At 40.1% G+C, this 19,444-nt stretch overlaps 1 long non-coding RNA gene across 1 annotated transcript; it reads left to right on the top strand.

The window, feature by feature from the left end:
- The first annotated feature begins 1,172 nt into the window (after positions 1 to 1,172).
- LOC140453308 (uncharacterized) lies at positions 1,173 to 2,305 on the top strand. Its single transcript, XR_011952344.1, has 2 exons — positions 1,173 to 1,700; positions 1,840 to 2,305. It is a non-coding gene; the product is annotated as an uncharacterized lncRNA (long non-coding RNA).
- The last annotated feature ends 17,139 nt before the right edge of the window (positions 2,306 to 19,444 follow it).

Raw genomic sequence — 19,444 nt, 5'->3', positions numbered from 1 at the left:
AAATACACATGTAATGACACATATACGGGCTCTCACCTAAAGACACATATTTATGTGCACACTGAAATGTGCATATAGATAAGATGTCACACACGCATACTTGCACAGAGCCACACATGCAAGTAGTACTTGAACACTCACCTAATCTCATACAAAAACTCACATACACCGAATGAAAATCATTTGCACAAATGAACAGGGGTACTCACACATAACCATGAGAAACATAGACACACGGTAACACACAAATGGGCATGAATACATATACGTTCATACAGCACAATGCATACAGACATACATGCATGAACACACAGATACAAATTTTGAAAAATGTCCTCCCACATGTCAACTCACACAGGTACGTAAATGCACAGAGATAATTATTAATATCATTATTTTCCCATTTTCAGAATCACAAACATACGATGACAGAGGCAGCTTAATTAGTTATTTTTAAATCACATTGATCAGCATATAGACATTATCACACGTACACACAAATTCAGAGTCTCACATGCAGACACACAAGTGCATAGGTTAACAAATAGAGGGGTGTTTATTAAATAAGGATAATGGGCACAAGCATCAGCAAACAATAACACAAACAAGCTTCTCAGGAGATGGTTTGGGAAAGATTGCCACACAAGCAAACATCATCATATAAATATAAACATCCATCAAAACATAACATTGTATGATAACATTTATTCAGCATAAACATGAAAATAACCCAGTGTAGGTAGGATCTGAAACAGACACATAAGCACACATTTTAGATAGCACTAATGAAAAGTGAACACTCACAAAGACATTACAAGATAAGCATAAGCAGCAATGAAGTGGCATATTAGCGTGATGATGCTTACGCAATGTGAAATGACCAAAATTTAGGTACACAAACACATGAGCACACCAGCAGTAAAGGAACAGGAATATGTTTATTCATGCACAGACTCCAACATGGGCAAGAGTGAAGTAAGAGACTCTCATAACCATATACACAAACATTAAAGGTAAACCAAACACACCAAGCAGTGGATCAAATAAATTAAGGGACACATGTACAAAAACTTATTCCTAAATATACAGATCCTACAAACAAAAATATGAAGCAATGTCCTAACTGTGGTGTCACTTATATTTACGATTTGCCAAGCAATTGGTCACCAATACATAAAGATGAGAATCATATTTGAACTTTTATTCAGCGATGGCCACAATTTTCAACTAAAGTGCTGTCACAGCCTATATTTAAAATATAATGATATAATTAAAATAATCATTCATAATAAGCATTCCTCAAATAATAATATCCTTAAATAATAGATTAAAAGAAAAATAATTTAAAACATTCTGACATGGACAATGAAGAAAGAACATGTGCAGTTAGTATTTGTAATTTCTTGCTGAGAGTCAATAATGCACTAATAGAGATAGATAAGAGTCACATTTGAGAAATACCTGACTGCTTTATAAAGATGTAATGGTCTCTAATTACATGACTTAGATGCAGATAGATCGATCTGGATCAATAAACAATCTAAATGCGTTCTCTCGGCTTTATATTCATAGATTCAATAGATCGCACTTGGATTGAAGACTATGAGGATGATAACAGCAACATCTGGACAACTGCTTCCACGTTCATCACCTTGTTCTTCCTGAGTATCTTCTACAGTGCTGCCGTCACTCTGGTGAAGGTGAGGATAATCACATCTTTCTCACGACAAGCAGCACAATATGTTTTGTGAAATCTCTAAGTGTGCCATTGAATAAACATTAAATCTGAAAGACCCTGATCATAAATATCTGCGTCATTGCTTTATCTCTCTTTTCCAGGTTAAGTGAACGAATTGTGAACCCCTTTGATTTTCCTGATCTGCTTATCAAGATCTCTGAATCCCCAATCTACAATCTGTCCTGTTATTGACTCTAGCAGTGAGATGACTTCAGTTTATCAGCATGTAACTGAGACAATTATTGATGGATTTTCCTTTTTACTTTGATATCTTTGAGATGGTTGTGGTTGGAAGAATTTGTAGCTTCCCAGTTGTTTGAAGCCCATTTTTTTTTGTTTTTATTTGTTCCTTACTCAGAATGGTTGCCTACCCTTTCTGATGAGCCTTTGTATTCCCTTTCTTGTGACTGTCACTGATGTACAGAAAATTCCCAACTCACAGCGCATGTGTTCTCATCTCAATGTGGCATCCAGCCATTATATTCACTTCTGTTAGCTTTTACATCAACTTTTTGGATAAAAATGCTTTCTGAAATGGTTAATAAATTTCGAATGAATATGCACTAACCTTGAGTTTGCTTAATTCTTTTTTCATGGCCAGTCAGTAATAAGACATTTTCCCACATCCTACTCCTTTCCCAGCCAAATGCTTTCACTTGTTCTGTTTGGTTGTGTTTCATCCAGTCATTTAGTTTAATGCTGCGCTACCATGCAGCCCACTAATGTAAATACATCTTTCACACGATATGCCTAATGGAACACTCCAGAGGCAGAATGATAAGAGAACATTTCCTCTTATGCACAAAGGGTCACAATCTCGGGTCACCTAATGATACAAATGAGGAGCTTTGTTCCACCAGAAGCCTATAAAAGGCAGGCAAAGGAGTTTGAAAATTTACTCTACACTGTCTAACCTAAAAGTACTCCCAATGTCGGGACAGGCTGGGTTAGTAATGCAGAAATCGCCACCTAAAGCGCCCAACGAAACATTCATCAGCCAAAAACGTCAGCGTTCAGTCAGGTATTCAGACACAGCACACATAAATCTCATGGAGCACAATTCCTTGGATCTATTTGACACACCACACTGGTCAAATCCCAGGGAATGAGACTGAGATCTATCTGAGACAAGGATATTACTGAACAGCAACCCTCAAAAATAATAAATCAGAGGTTGATGTTGATCAGGCAAGGCAGGGCTCATGAGTATTTGAAATGTTCAGCCATTGGGATCTATATGACGCAAGACGGAATTGAGAACCAATCACAGCAACTGGAAACAATCAGCAGAGGAGAACATTCTCAATTTCTCAGAGTCGGTGAGGTATATCATTCCGGGAGTAGTGCTGTGAAGCAGTCACGCACCCAATCTCATAACTTCGCATTTTTTCAAAAACGTGGCACCTGAAACTAGATGCAACATTCCAGGTGAGACAAGAGACTGTTTTATTTCAGTTTAACATAATTGCTTTGTGTTTGTTCTCTACAGCGTTATTGATGAAGTAGGGTTTATTTGCTCTTCTGTCCACGTGTCATGGTACATTCCCTGATTTGTGCACATACACACGGAGGATCCTCTGCTCCTTCAACCCTTTGGGTTTACACCATTACTATTGTATGTTCCTCTGAGTTCATCACTAAACAAAGAAGCACGTTACACCTCCCTGAGACTGAGATCTATCTGACACACCGATATTAATGAACAACAATCTTCAAAAATTATAAATCACAGGTCAATCAGGGAAGGCAGAGATCAGAAGTTCTGGAAGCCCTGCTGCTTTCCATGTCCTGTCCCACAAACCCTCTGTCAAACTTGATGCTCTTAGCTGTTCTTCCAATATCCTAACCTTAAATTGCTATTAATATTTTTCTGTAATTTTGCATTATATACCAAAGCACAGGGTGAAACAACAAAGACTCCAAACACTGAACTCTGAGAACGTACACAATAAGGTAACCTACATTTTGAAATGGCAAACACCCGTTAACAAATGGTTGACAAGTACAAAACAGCGGCTGAGATTGACTTGAACTCATCAAAATAAAAGGAAAGTCCTCTGGAGGTACAGCGGTGTAGGCAAGACCTGGGCAGACAGGTTTATATCCAGAATTTTCCTTCCACAAAATGTAACCTTTTATTTCCCATCACCAAGTCACCCATAGTATCTTTATTTTCAGCTACTAACCATCACTGGTAAATTGAATAATTTATGTTCAAAGCCCCTCCCACCATCAAAGTAGGAAGTAGGAAGAGCTAGAAGGAGATTGGAGTCTATATTTCTTGTGGTGAAACATTACTGCTGTTCTAACACAAGGGATGTCTGAGGGATGGTCCAGTGAAGCTATGTGGATGGAACTCAGAAATAAGAAGGGCATGATAACTTTGATGCGATTGTAATAGTCCCCCCAGTAGTCAGAATGAAATTGAGTAACAAATATGTTGAGAGATCTTATTTATATGTAAGAATAATAGGATTGTAATAATCGCAAATTCTAAGCTTCCAAACATAAAGTGGGACAGCCATGGTGTTAAGAGCTTGGATGGTGAGGAATTTGGTAAGTGCTAAAGTCAATTTTCTTCATTAATATGCAGATGTAACTACCACAGAAGGAGCAAACCTGACCTACTCTTGGGATATAAGGCAGGGCAAGTGATTGGTTAGTAGGGGAGCTTTTTGGGGCCGGGGGTCATAATTCGATTAGTTGTAAAATATCTATGGGAAGGATTGGCATTATATATAAGTTAAAGTTCTTAATTAGACTACGGCAAATTTTGATAGTATGAGACAAAAACTTACAAGGGTTGATTGGAGTAGACTGTTTGCAGCTCAAGGGCCAGCCGGCAAGAGTGAAGCTTTCAGAAGTGAGATAACGAGAGTTCGGAAGCGTGATGTTCCTGTTAGTGTGAAGATAAGGCTGGTAAGAGGAGGGAACACTGGAGGAATAAAGATATTGAGGGTCTGGGTCAGATTAAGAATGAACCATATATTAGATATAGATAAATGAGATCAAGTGAATCTCGAAGAGTCCAAGAGGTGCAGGGACATTCTAAAGAGGGAAATGAGGAGGGCAAGAAAGGAAAATGAGATAGCCTTGGGAGATAATGTTAAAGATAATCCAAAGAGATTCGACTAGTACATTAAGAGCAAAGGGGTAGATCATAGAGTCATAGAGATGTACAATTTGGAAACAGATCTTTCAGTCTCACTTATCCATGCTGACCAGATATCCTAAACTAATCTAGTCCCATTTGCCAATACTTGGCCCATATCCCTCTAAACCCTTCCTATTCGTATACACACTCAGATGCCTTTTAAATGTTGAAATTGCACCAGCCTCCACCACTTTCTCTGGCAGTTCATTCCATACACACCATCCTCTGCATGAAAAAGTTACACTCCTTAGGTACTTTCAACTTTTTCCCCTCTCACTCACGAGTATAGGTTTAGATGAGACTCCAACCATCCCAGGGAACAGATCTTGTCTATTCACCGCATCCATGCATCTGATGATTTTATAAAACTTTATAAAGTCGCACCTCAGCCTCCAACGCTCCAGAGAAATCAGCTCCAGCCTATTCAGCCTCTCCCTATATAACTCTACATGCCTGTGAATATGTATAAGCTGAGAGGGTGACTTCATAAATCATGTTGTATTTTATATAAATGCTGTTGTTTTTAATTATCATTTAGTTTGAAATGGAAGATGGGTACCTTTTCAATTTCATATCAGTAGCACAGAAAGACCTGGGGAAATAAACAAAAACAAGGAGAAAAAGTTATTGCACTATGGATCATCTCACCATATCATTCCTGTAAAAAATAATTCCCTGTTTTGACTGTGAAGTTAATAGAGCCTATTAATTAGTCCTGTGTGTGTAATAATTGTCATCTATCTGTCTTTCTACATTTAGTTGTTATAGTTAACGTGTGGATTACTGCACCTCTCTAAAAATTCAAAACAAAATAAAGTAAAACTGCAAATTAAATATTATATCTAATTACGACAAAAAATTAGCAATTCAATGACACCAAATTGGAATGGAATGTTGAAATGTAGCCAATTCTGAGGAGTACAAGAAGTTGCAAGAGATTATTAATTAATTTACGGTATGTTCAAATAATTAGCAAATGAAGATCCACACAGATAAACATCTTGGTAGGAATAATGTGCAGGTCACTTCTTCGAAGATGCTCGTCTAAGTGAGGGAGACAAACAAAGGGATTTCAGACAATTCCATCAGTCACTAACAATTTCACCACAGGTTCCAAAGGCCATAAAAATGCAAACAAAGCTCTAAGCTTCATCTCGAAAGGGATAGATTTGAAAGTCGGGTCACTATAAAAAATTGGTTGACTATAATTTAGAGTATTGCCTGCAGTTCGAGTTGACATATTATAGAATGTATGAGAGAGAGTGAAGAGAAGATTTATAAGAATTATACACAATTTTCTGGCTGTTTATATCAAGGAAAATTGTTGTGCTGTTCACTTCTCTCTTGAAAAGAAGGCTGACAGTTCGAAAACTATGAAAGGTTTTGAAAGGAGAAGGTACAGAGAAAACATTTCACTTTGAGATAGAACATAACTAGAGGCTGTCAATATAAGACGGTACCTCAAGAAATCCAAAAAAGGAATTCAGAAGAAACCTCTTCACTGAAAGAATGATGAGAATGGGGGTGGGTGGGGGGGGGGGGGGGGGGGAGCGGGGTCGAATATGTGACCAGTCCGAATACTTGAAATCAATTGTTTAGATGTATTTCAAGGAAACTAGGTGAGCACTTGGAAGGGATGGGAATCGAGAATTACAATGGGCGATTTAGATGAGGAAAAATGTGAAACACCTTGAGTGGAACATTAGCACTGGCATGGACTGATTGTGCCAAATGGTCTGTTTTTCCTTTGTAACCCTACGTAGAAAATCACCATTGTATGAAACAAAAAATGTATTAAGAACATCGAGAAGAATTATAAAGTTTCTCACAAAAAAGTCTCAACTATTCAGCACTGAATGTAAATGATTTTATCACTTGGCCACACTTCACTATTTGCTTGATAGCACTGAAACAGCAGTAATCACAATACTCTTACTAGGAGTAGGAGAAACCCAGTGTCCATGCTCCAATTGGGGGATCTTAATGCCTTATTAATGGTCTCAGTAGGACCTGACAATCTGCTCCTGGGAATGTTGTGAACACTCTCGCCCTCACGGCTTCTTTCACTCACTTACTCTGATTTCCATTTCCCGTAATGATCGCCACCATGTACAGGAGACTGTTCCAGTATGCAGATGGGACACCCTGTTGTGAGCCATAAGGTATTTCATTAGGAGGGATATCCTGTAGGCGTGTCTCTAGGATGCAGGAGGAGGTCTCCCACCCAATGGAGGACCCACCTACTGCTAATAAACTGCCAGCATTACCGGGAACAGACTCTACATTGACCACCTGAATGGTCATCCTTTCCCTAATTTGGGATCAATAAAATACTACGGAGGTGGAAACATGAGACCCACTGAAACTCCTTCCTTCTCTTGTTATCTTCCACCCTATTATCCACCTAATGATCTTGCTGCCTGTCCCGAGAGGGCTGATCGAACCCAGTCCCATTCCAATATTCAAGAACATGAAGAGCTGGCAAACTGGTCAATGTTGATAAAGTTTAACGCAAACAGTCTTGACCTGACTGTCAAATTCTGAAGTGCAACTTGAGATGAGTTCAATAAAAGTGGCAGAAGTACAGAAACAACCACTTCCATCCATCAGAAACCAATTTCTCTGAATGGGAACGGGTGGGTCGCTATTTGAAATGGAGCAGTGCATTTGAAATGTTAATGAGGAGCAGCAATGTGATGTGATGGATGTGCACACAGTTTGAAGCTGTTTGCTGATTCAGTTTTGCTAAAGATTTGGCAGACACATTCCAATTACAATCAATTAAATCTGCCAAAGTGGACGTTAAATACTCACGTTTATGAGATGCTTTAACATAGAACATAGAAAAGCTCAGCACAGAACAGGCCCTTTGGCCCACGACAGTGTGACGAGGTTTAATCCTCATGTCAAATATAATAACAACCTACACACCCCTCAACTCACTCCTATCCATCTGCATGTCCAGCAGTCGCATAAATGTCCCCAATGACTCTGCTTTCACTACCACCTCTGGCAAGGCATTCCATGTAATCACAACTGTCTGTATAACGAACCTACCTCTAACGTCTCCTCTTTACCTTTCTCCTAATATCTTAAAACTATGACCCCCTCGTACCAGTCAATCCTGCCCTGGGGTAAATTCTCTAGCTATTGACTTTATTTATTCTTCTCATTATTTTGTTCACCTCGATCATGTCTCCTCTCTTCCTCATTCTCTCCAGAGAGAAACGTCTGAGCTTATTCAACCTCTCTTCATAAGGCAAGCCCGCCAGTCCAGACAGCATCCTGGTAAACCTTCTTTGTACCCTCTCCAAAGCCTCTGTATCTTTCTTATAGCAGGGCGACCAAAACTGGACACAATATTCCAGGTGTGGTCTCACCAGGGATTTGTAGAGCTGTAGCAAAACCTCGCTGCTCTCAAACTCGATTCCCCTGTAAATGAAAGCCTAAACATCATATGTTTTCTTAACAACCCTATCCATTTGTGTGGCAATTTTGAGGGATCTATGTACTTGCACACCCAGATGACTCTGTTCCTCCACACTGCCAAAAATCCTGCTTTTAGCCCTACATTCAACATTTGAGATCGACATTCCAAACTGGAAAAGGATTCACCCAATGCCAAAGAGGAGAAGGTTGTTGGCATGTATCAGAAGAGTTAGGACCAATGACCAGAAACATGAAACCGGCTTTCAAGCAAGGTTTCAAAGTGAGAATAAGGAGCAGAGGGCATCTAAGGAAGTTTATCAGTAAAGTACATCTAATTCAGGGGACTTGACCATACTCATGGACAAAAAGATATAAAGCAATCAGAGAACCAAAGAACAGAGTGTGTATATAAGGGGTACAAGAGACAGCGTGGATTAAGGCCTTGAAGAATTTACAGATTGACATAAGTTTAAATTCAATACATTAGATGCTAATGAGCCAGTTAAGATCTCAGACCTTTCTCTATAAGTACCAGTTTAAGGTTACCAATCTTGTCCAGGCCAGCATTAAATGGGATATTTATTTGCACTGTGCACATCTCCTGGAGACACAAGATATCTTAGTTTTGCAAATGTAATAGAATGTACTTTCCACCATTTCAGCAATTCATTAAATAGAAGTTGACAGAAATAAACAACTTTCCAAAGCTGTCATTCAACAGCCAGATTGATACAATATTCAAAGAGGATCTACATGAACAAAGTGGACTCATCAGGGGGTTAAATCACTTCAAATTCGAAAACTAGATTCCATTTTAATCAGATCAGCTGGATGTTGGATACTCCATTAACAAACGTTTCCCATATTCAAACAGTTATTTGCAAATACAGAAATTGGGTATTGCTGTAAAATAGGACATGTTCTTCTCTCTATTTTTTTGACTTGCATTCATCAGGATAGCTGCAAGAATGTTGGCATAAAGGGAAACAACATTTTATACTGAACGAGAAAAGAGTTCTGCTGCTTTGGAAAGTGCACAATGATTGATCGAGATGTCCCCAATGGAAATGGGTTGGTCAGATGGTGACGGACAGTTAACAGCTAAACTTTGTTAAGTTTTCAATTGGCAGGTTGCCTGAGTGATCACGGTATTTTCCTGCCAAATGAATCAGAGAATGGCCATCACCAATTTAGTCGAATCACAACAAGCATTGGCAGTTAACTGCCAAACATCACCTGGTCCATTCTCCAGGCCTTTACCAATCAGCACTCATTACCCAGACAGATTAAATGCTTTCTCCCTTCCCATTGGTATTCTTGAGGGTGTCCTGATAAGTACAATACGAAAGACTTAAATTAAAAAAAACTTTATTTTCATCAATACTCAAATTTCCATGTTGTACCAACTGGCAGAGGTGAAACTTAACTATAATGTATCAGGCCTACAATGAACTGGTAAAGTTCTGCCCTCGTCTCAGAGGAAACCCAGCAACAATGTCCTTGTGAAAACATTAATTTGCCTTTGATCCTATACAGCAGCAATTTCAGAGCCATTGAGGAATAGAAATAAATAGAAACAAACCACATGTACATACACACAGCACACTATTATTTAAAGTAATAGAGAAAAATTCTGCAAGAGCAGAAAGACTAATTGTTATTCTGAATAGTGAATGTGTCACCAAAAGCACCCTTGTGATAATGACATTTTGAAAATCTAGCCCACATTGGTTTGCAACAGTTGAAGAGTTGCTCATTCTGTTATGGGCCCCGCTCAGTTCCTACACCAGTATTTGACCAGAGATTCAGATTGTTTTAAAAGGCAGATATCAATATGCAGTTGCACAGTGGCAGGAGCACGGCTCTCCTATGGACAGCACTAACGAGATCTCACACACATTGGCTCTTTAATAAAGAAATGGGGCAAACCTCAGAGATAGGGAAATGTAAATAAATGGAACACTAACAAGATTTCATCCAATTCGATAGTAACTGATACCTGATCACCAAATTCAGCTGCCACTTGAAAGGATGCAAGAAGCCCCAAAAGGAGATACTCCAAATTTCACTTGATTCTGTGTCACATTATCGCAAGACAGCGTTGTAGTTGCCTTCTAGCAGACATTATTTTTATCCTTAAACTACATAGGTTTGACAGAGAAGCATTGGTTCCGATCACAGATCAGAACCAAATAGTGCAGAACCACATCATAACTCATCTCGAGAAGCTGTGTCAATGGGTGCTTGTGTTTACAGTGCCTCTGTGTTCTGAGCTTCGGCCCCAATCTCTTGCTGTTCCCTAGTTTTTCTGATAAGTTGCAGTTCCAGTCAGTGTGTATTTCATCAATGTCCCAGATTATAGAGGTTTCACTATCAGTGAGTTCACCAGTATAGCGCGTTGGGTAAATCAGCACTGGCTCCACTGAAAAGGCTTTTAAATCCTGAGGGTCATAGAACAGCACACAGGTATCCCTGTTAATTGACCTAATAACAATTAACAACATTATATTTGATCTGCTATATTTTCCATTACTGGCTACAATGAATCTACCTCATGGGATACAGAAACTAACTAATGTGAGTAAAAACCTCTTAAACTTTGGGCAAAACCCAGGCTATTGTCTTAAGAGAATAAACTCCATACAATAATGCAACAAAGAAAAACAGATTGAAGTCAAATGAGGCACAGGTTTGATGAAGAGCAAAACCCCCTCTAGCCTAGCAGGAAGGCAAGTAGAAAAGTTGCGCATTTATAGAACATCTTAATGCAATCTCAGAGTATCCTAAACATCTCTTTCCAGACCTCTGGAACAAGTGCAGAACCCCTGGGGCCACTGTCAACTACATGCTATCAAACTCAGGGAATCATAGACGGAAATATCAGCATGTGCCCATGTAACAGTTTAAAATGTGTGTTTAATACCTCCGCTCGAGTAATTAGCAAAATTGTTTCTCTATATGAACAATAAATGAGAATAGGTCACTTGGCCCTTCGAGCCTGCTCCACCATTCAATAAGATCCTGACTGACCCAACTTTAACAAGTGTATAAAACATTCAGCTGACAATATCCCACTTGAGCTTTTCTTATTTTATCATTTTAGTATATTCCACTACATATCTAATCTAATCTGGAGAATAAATCACTGATCCACACTGTACTGCTCTCCTCATGTACTGCTCATTTCCTCAGCCTATTCTTTAGACAAGATAAAATAGATTGGAACAGACTCCACTGTTTGCTGGTAGTTGACACAATGAGAAATATTGAAATTTTTCAATACACTCCTATGGTGAAAAATATAATTTGCTTTAATTCTTTAAAACTAGTTCAATTTTATTTAATATTTGCATTGAATTGTATTTTAGTTTGATCCAGATGTTAGTTCAAAGTGAAATATTACAGCACTGAGCTTTGTCTTATTCTCATTTGATGGAAGTTGGAAAGGAGTGTTTTCTTTCGGCGGAGAGTTAAACATGAACAACCAAGTTGAGTAATAATACATGCAGGTTCTGACAAAGTCAATTTTCAATCAGAGATGTTCTATACAACAACTGAAGTTCTTTCGATCATGTAGTCACATGTCAGAAATGTGATATCTAATTTGTGTACCATGAGAAAAGCAGGAAGGAGATGATGACCAGATCATCACTGGTCGGGATACCAGGTATAATCTCCTCACTTTAATTCAAAATAATAAGGGTCCCTTTAGAGGGCAGAGTGGCTTTGGTTTAATGCCTCATATACATCTGATGTGCAGGATTATCTCAGGACTGCACTGCTGTGGCAGTATCAATTAGTCTATTCTAAACCCGAAGGTAGATCTGGACCCCTCCGACTCAAAGGTCAGCATACGACTCAGTGATACCTGAGCAATACACAATGCTCTGACAAGTGCCTTATTATTTACATCCCCAGGGATTAATGAAGCAATTAAGGGAAATTGCATCAATTCTATATGAGATGCAAAACAGGCCTTTTATGGTAGAATGATAGTCTCCCTACACCTAGATCAGTAGGCTTTAGTTCCTAGGTTAGACTTAGTAGGATTAAATTCTTGTCCCAACTATTCCAGAGGCGTGTCATACATCGCTGAACATTTTAATTTCAATAAAAAGGAAAACTGCTTCAACCAATGGGCTGCTGTCATTTGGAAAGTGCAACATGTGTAATTTGGAACAAGCACTTTGGGTCACCTTTGCTGATTCCCTGTGTGTTCTACGGGAGTCAGTAATGTCTATCAGTGTCCACCGTTTCAGGTACAAAAAGTCCTCTAATATCTCTCCTCAATAGATCATTCTTCCCTTTTGAATATGGGCAGTGAGCACTCAGTCCTATCTCTTTTTTTTAGAAACAAATGGCTACCTTGCTTCCAGCCTGCTATCAGCAAGAGGTTAACTTGCACTGTCAAAGTGTCGCAATACTGAGAGCAACCCTCCCCATATTGACCCAGCCTAAGATCACAAGATGCAGCACAAGCCAGTGTTTATGTTCAGAATTAGATAACCAGGAAGGATGTTCTCCATGACTGGGGAGTCCAGAACCAGGGCTCACAGTCTAAGGATACTGGCGTGGGCATTTTGGACTGAGATGAGGAAACCTTTCTTCACCCTGACTGTGGTGACTCTTTAGAATTCACTGTCATAGAAATTGATTGAGTTCAAAACATAATAGATTTTTTTTCTGGCTAAAGGGATCAAAGCTTATAGAAAGAATGATGGAACAGGGTACTGAGTTAGATAATCAGCCAAAATCATTTTGAACAGCAACGCATGCTTAATGGGCTGAATGGCTTACTGCTCAAACTATTCTGTGACCATTCTGTGGCTTGAAGAGATGTGTTTTGTTCAAAAGCTATTTTAATAGGTTACTGGTTACAACACAGAGTGACAAAACAATTTCAGATTATTGTGAATTGGACATTCCTCAAATTAAATTGAACAATGAGGAAGTTCTGGAAAACTGGGATAAACTACTGAGTTACCTTCCAGATGAAAATCGAAATGACCAGAAAGAGTTGCTTTAATCACATGGGGAGATGTGTGGAAAGAACCTGGGAATTACTAATCTCACTACACATTATATTGATTGAGGAAATGCTGTTCCAATCAAGCAACATCCTATAGACCTAACCTTTGAAGGTTAGCACAGGTTCAGAAAGAGACTGAACACATGCTGAAGCATAACATGGTCGTACATTGGATCAAACTTACTTTGTGACTGTCATTTTCTTTTCTCGTGAATTTAAATTGTCAACTTCCTCAGAACTTGGACAGAGTTTGGACTCCATGTTTGTTTCACAGCTTCAATTGAATGCAAGGACAAATTAAGACACTTCAAGCAAGCACTTTCCACTACAATCAAAGAGGCAGCTTGATCTCGCACTTGCGGCAAATGGGATCGAATGTTATGGGGAGAAAGCATGATTAGGCTATTGAGTTGGACAATCAGCCTTGATCGTGATGAATGGCAGGGCAGGCTCGAAGGGTTGCATGGCCTCCTCCTGCTCCTATTTCCTACGTTTCTAAACTGGCTTAAATGCCCAAGAAAAGTGAAGATTCAGAATTATAAGCCTTCATCAGATGATTTAGGTCAACAGGTTACACATTAGATATTTAGTCAGCATATAAAGTTAGTCCATATGGTCTCCCAATATTGTTGCTTGAGGCTGAGATTACAGTTCATTAGAAGCTTTCCCACCACTAAGATGAATCTGTTTGCTAGATTTATCCAGATAATTTTGAACAAAAGTATTTTAAATGTTGTGATTCTCTTGTCTCTGATTCCATGTCTGTATTTGAACAGGATTAGGTTGTTGTGGATATTACCACTGCAGCTTCAATGTTACTTTTCTCTGTATCCTCAGGTGTCTCCAATTCAGTTGTTATCAGTTACAACACTCAATGATGATCAGCCTTTCTAATTGAAGCTGAAATTGCTGGAGAAGGTCAATAGGTCACAGGACTCAAAAACATTAACTCTGTTTTCCCGTCGCAGATGCTGCCAGATCTGCTGAGATTCTCCAGCAGTTTCATTTTTGTTTCAGATTTCCAGCATCTGCACTTGTGTTTTATTTTAGCCTTTCTAAAATTCTGTCAAACTTCATCTCATCCAAGTCTTAACTACATTTTGTTTCACCATGAACTGGACATTAACTTCCTCTTCATTATACCTCAGCCAGACCCCTGCGCCTATGAAGTTTAAACAGGGGATTCATGATAATTGGCCCCACTCATTCTTTTGCTCCCCTTTCACTGTTTGTGACTAATCATGACTTTTGGATTCCCTTTTAAAGTTAGCTGCCAGTCTCTCTTACTCTTTATTTCCCCTCTGAACTATCTATAGACCATAGAACATAGAACATAGAACAATACAGCACAGGACAGGCCCTTCAGCCCACGATGTTGTGCCAAACATTTGTCCTAGATTAAGCACCTATCCATGTACCTATCCAATTGCCGCTGAAAGGTCATCAATGATTCTGACTCTGACACTCCCACAGGCAGCGCATTCCATGCCCGCACCACTCTCTGGGTAAAGAACCTACCCCTGACATCCCCCTTATACCTTCCACCCTTCACCTTAAATTTATGTCCCCTTGTAACACTCTGTTGTACCTTAGGGAAAAAGTCTCTGACTGTTTACTCTATCTATTCCCCTGATCATCTTATAAACCTCTAGCAAGTCACCCCTCATCCTTCGCCGTTCCAATGAGAAAAGGCCTAGCACTCTCAACCTATCCTGGTACGACCTATTCTCCATTCCAGGCAACATTCTGGTAAATTTCCTCTGCACCCTCTCCAAAGCTTCCACATCTTTCCGAAAATAAGGCGACCAGAACTGCACACAGTACTCCAAATGTGGCCTAACCAAGGTCCTGTGCATCTGCAACATCACCTCACAACTCTTGAATTCAATCCCTCTGCTAATGAACGCTAATACACCATTGGCTTTCTTACAGAATCTATCCACTTGAGTTGAAAATGTGTTGCTGGTAAAGCGCAACATGTCAGGCAGCACGCAAGGAACAGGAGAATCGACATTTCGGGCATAAGCCCTTCTTCAGGATTCCTGAAGAAGAGCTTATGCCCGAAACGTCGATTCTCCTCTCCTTGGATGCTGCCTGACCTGCTGCACTTTTCCAGCAACACATTTTCAGCTCTGATCTCCAGCATCTGCAGTCCTCACTTTCTCCTATCCACCTGAGTTGCAACTTTCAAAGAGCTATGAACATAGACTCCAAGATCCCTCTGCTCCTCCACCTTACTAAGAGCCCTACCATTAATCCTGTATTCTGCATTCTTATTTGTCCTTCCAAAATGGACAACCTCACACTTGACAGGGTTGAACTCCATCTGCCACTCCTCAGCCCAGCTCTGCATCATATCTAAGTCCCTTTGCAGCTGACAACAGCCCTCCTCACTATCCACAACTCCACCAATCTTCGTATTGTCTGCAAATTTACTGACCCACACTTCGACTCCCTCTTCCAAGTCATTAATAAACATTACAAACAGCAGAGGACCCAGAACTGATCCCTGCGGAACTCCACTTGTAACTGGGCTCCAGGCTGAATATTTACCATCTACCACCACTCTCTGACTTCAGCCGGTTAGCCAGTTCTCCATCCAACTGGCCAAATGTCCCACTATCCCATGCCTCCTGACTTTCCGCATAAACCTACCATCGGGAACCTTATCAAATGCCTTACTAAAATCCATGTGCACTACATCCACTGCTCTACCCTCATCCACATGCTTGGTCACCTCCTCGAAGAATTCAATAAGACTTGTAAGGCAAGACCTACCCCTCACAATTCCATGCTGGCTGTCCCTAATCAAGCAGTGTCTTTCCAGACACTCATAAATCCGATCCCTCAGTACCCTTTCCATGACTTTGCCTACCACTGAAGTAAGACTATCTGGCCTGTAATTCCCGGGGTTATCCCTGTTCCCTTTTTTGAACAGGGGCACAACATTCGCCACTCTCCAGTCCCCTGGTACCACCCCCGTTGACAGTGAAGACGAAAAGACGGCTCTGCAATTTCCTCTCTTGCTTCCCACATGATCCTAGGATATATCCCATCAGGCCTGGGGGACTTGTCTATCCTCAAGTTTTTCAAAACGCCCAACTCATCTTCCTTCCTAACAAGTATCTCCTCTACCTTACCAGTCTGTTTCATACTCTCCTGTTCAACAATATGGTCCCTCGCATTTGTAAATACTGAAGAAAAGTACTCATTCAAGACCTCTCCTATCTCTTCCGACTCAATACACAGTCTCCCACTACTGTCCTTGATCCCATCTACCCTTGCTCTCATCATTCTCATGTTTCTCCCATACGCATAAAAGGCCTTGGGGTTATCCTTGATCCGACCCGCCAAAGATTTTTCATGCCCTCTCTTAGCTCTCCTAATCCATTTCTTCAGCTCCCGCCTGGTTATCCTGTATCCCTCCAACGCTCTGTCTGAACCTTGTTTCCTCAACCTTATGTAAACCTCCTTCTTCCTCTTTACAAGACATTCAACCTCCCTCATCAACCAAGGTTCCCTCACATGACCATCTCTTTCTTGCCTGATAGGTACATACATATCAAGGACACGTCGTATCTGCTCCTTGAAAAAGTTCCACATTTCAATGACATCCTTCCCTGACAGCCTATGCTCTTAACTATGCTCCTCAGATCCTGTCTTGCAGCATCGTATTTACCCTTCCCCCAATTGTAAATCCCACCCTGTTGCAAGCACCTATTTCTCTCCATAACCAAGGTGAAAGTTACATAATTGTGGTCACCATCACCAAAATGCTCACCCACGAACAAGCCCATCACTTGTCCCGGTTTGTTACCAAGTACCAAATCCAATATGGCCTCTCCTCTGGTCGGACAATCGACATACTGAATTAGTAAAGCTTCCTGGACACACTGCACAAACACCGCCTTGTCCAATCGACTTGATCGAAAGAGCTTCCAATCAACATTTGGGAAGTTGAAATCGCCCATGACTACTACCCTGTGGCTTCTGCACCTTACCAAAATCTGTTTCCCAATCTGTTTCTCCACATCTCCGCTGCTATTGGGGGGCCGACAGTAAACACCCAGCAAGGTGACTGCTCCTTTCCTATTTCTGACTTCAGCCCATACTACCTCCAAAGGCAGATCCCCCTCGAACTACCTTTCTGCAGCCGTTATACTATTTCTAATTAGCAACCTCCCCCCCTCCTTTTTTTACCACCCTCCCTAATCTATATTTAGCACGGTTCTCACTCGGGTTCACAATAACCCATATCCTTTGTAACATCATGCAGGGAGTCAGAGTATTGTTTTTGCCACCATTTCCTGCTTGTGGAAATGCGAAGCTGTACTGCACAGCTGGAGCTGAACATTGCCCAGGTTTGTGCTCAAATGTCCTTGTTCAAATGCCCTCTTGCCCCATTGAACTCAGCCCTCCTCCAACTCAGAATTATTCTGGATTGTTCCTTGTTCATTTTATACACAAGCTGAAATCTTTGCTTCCTTAAATGATCCCAGTCTAATTTTAATGCATTTTATACATATTGTGTGTATGCACACAAATTATGAAGTTGGCAGTGCAGATTGAAGATATCATTAGGATTCTGAACATTATAAATCGGACCGAGGTATGAAAAATAAGGAAATTATGACAAATGGTTATAAACAGTCCTGCTTTTCCCTCATGTCTAGTATTTATGCAGCACGCTTCAGGAAGGGATTTGAGAAGGTGCACAAAAGGAACGCAAAAATGGTCCCAGAGATGAGCAACTGGAGAACTATGTGGATAGTTTGAAGAAGCACGGACTGTTCTTTATGGAGAACAGAAGATGAAGAATTCATTTTACACGTGTTCAAAATCATGTGGGATTTGGATAAAGTAGAGTAAAAGGGTAGGAGAATGCATTTGGATTGGTTACTCTTTGGAGAGTTGGTGTGGATTTGTTGGGCCAAGTGGCCTGTTTCCATACTGTGTGGATTATACTTTAAAAAGGCTTGAGAAAAAAAGGACACTGATTTAAGATGATCAGCAAAAAAAGAGAGAAAACAACAGTTGCAAGGAAAACTGTTTTTTTTTAAAAACAGCATTGCTTGGAAACTGGAATGTTCTGCCGAATAGTGTAGTGATGGATGCAGCGTCAACTGAGGTCTTCAAAAGGAATCTACAATTTTCATAAGGAGAGGTTTTGCAGTATCACATAGTAAAAGGACTTGGGAGTAAACATAGGCAAGTTCCTCTTTGAGAGCTGATCAAATCATTGCCTCCAAGTTGTTACCATTGATCATTGTATAACATTGCACAAACTACCAGCTCACCAGTTGTTTCCTAATGGTTTTTCATATTCTGATATAATGACTAACTTAGCCGTGCCTGCAACTAAACTTACTTTGCAATTACTTCACTTGATCCAGGAGAACCTGCGTTCCCATTTTCCTCACTGTTTGCACTGACAAGGTTTCCAGAACTGCAATTCATCAAAGAACACAAATTAAGTCATTTAACATCAGTAAACTTATCCATAATTAAGTCCAAAGCAATTTAACAAAAAAAAATCGCAGACTTGAGATTCAATATTCCAAGCCTGGTGGACAAGTTTTCTTAATTTAGTCAATGACTTTGCAATTTTAATAAATTGCATTATTTGCCATAGTGATAATAAAAGAACAGAGATATCCATGCAAAGTCAGAATCAGGTGTAACAGACCTTTAGCTGATCGTTGTTCTCTTCAGAAATTGTGATTATAAGCTGGAAAGGTCCTTTCAGTGTAAGTCTAATGAGTTGTTGTAGTTCATTCCGGAGAGTGTAAGTGCTAGGTAGCCCAACATCGTAGCTCAGTGATGGTGAAGGGAGCGGCAATTAGGTACTTTTGTTCTTTTGCCAGTCAATCAAACTACTCTCTCTTTGATCATATTGAGAAACTTGACTATTGTTGCAATTACCAGGTGAGCAGTGAAGATTCCAATGCTCCCGATTTTAGCCTTGTAATGGTGAAGTTAATGAGGGGGTAATGACAGAGCAGTATACCTTGAATCCCAGTCTTGTAATCTTGCTAATGTTACTAGTCATTGATGCCAATACTACCCATTCCCCTGGAGTGTATTGACAATGCTG

The sequence above is a fragment of the Chiloscyllium punctatum genome, chromosome 27 (genome assembly GCF_047496795.1).
Source record: "Chiloscyllium punctatum isolate Juve2018m chromosome 27, sChiPun1.3, whole genome shotgun sequence".
Classification (NCBI taxonomy): Eukaryota; Metazoa; Chordata; class Chondrichthyes; order Orectolobiformes; family Hemiscylliidae; genus Chiloscyllium; species Chiloscyllium punctatum.
Note: the sequence above shows the minus strand (reverse complement) of the source record. Positions and strands in the feature narration are given on the sequence as shown.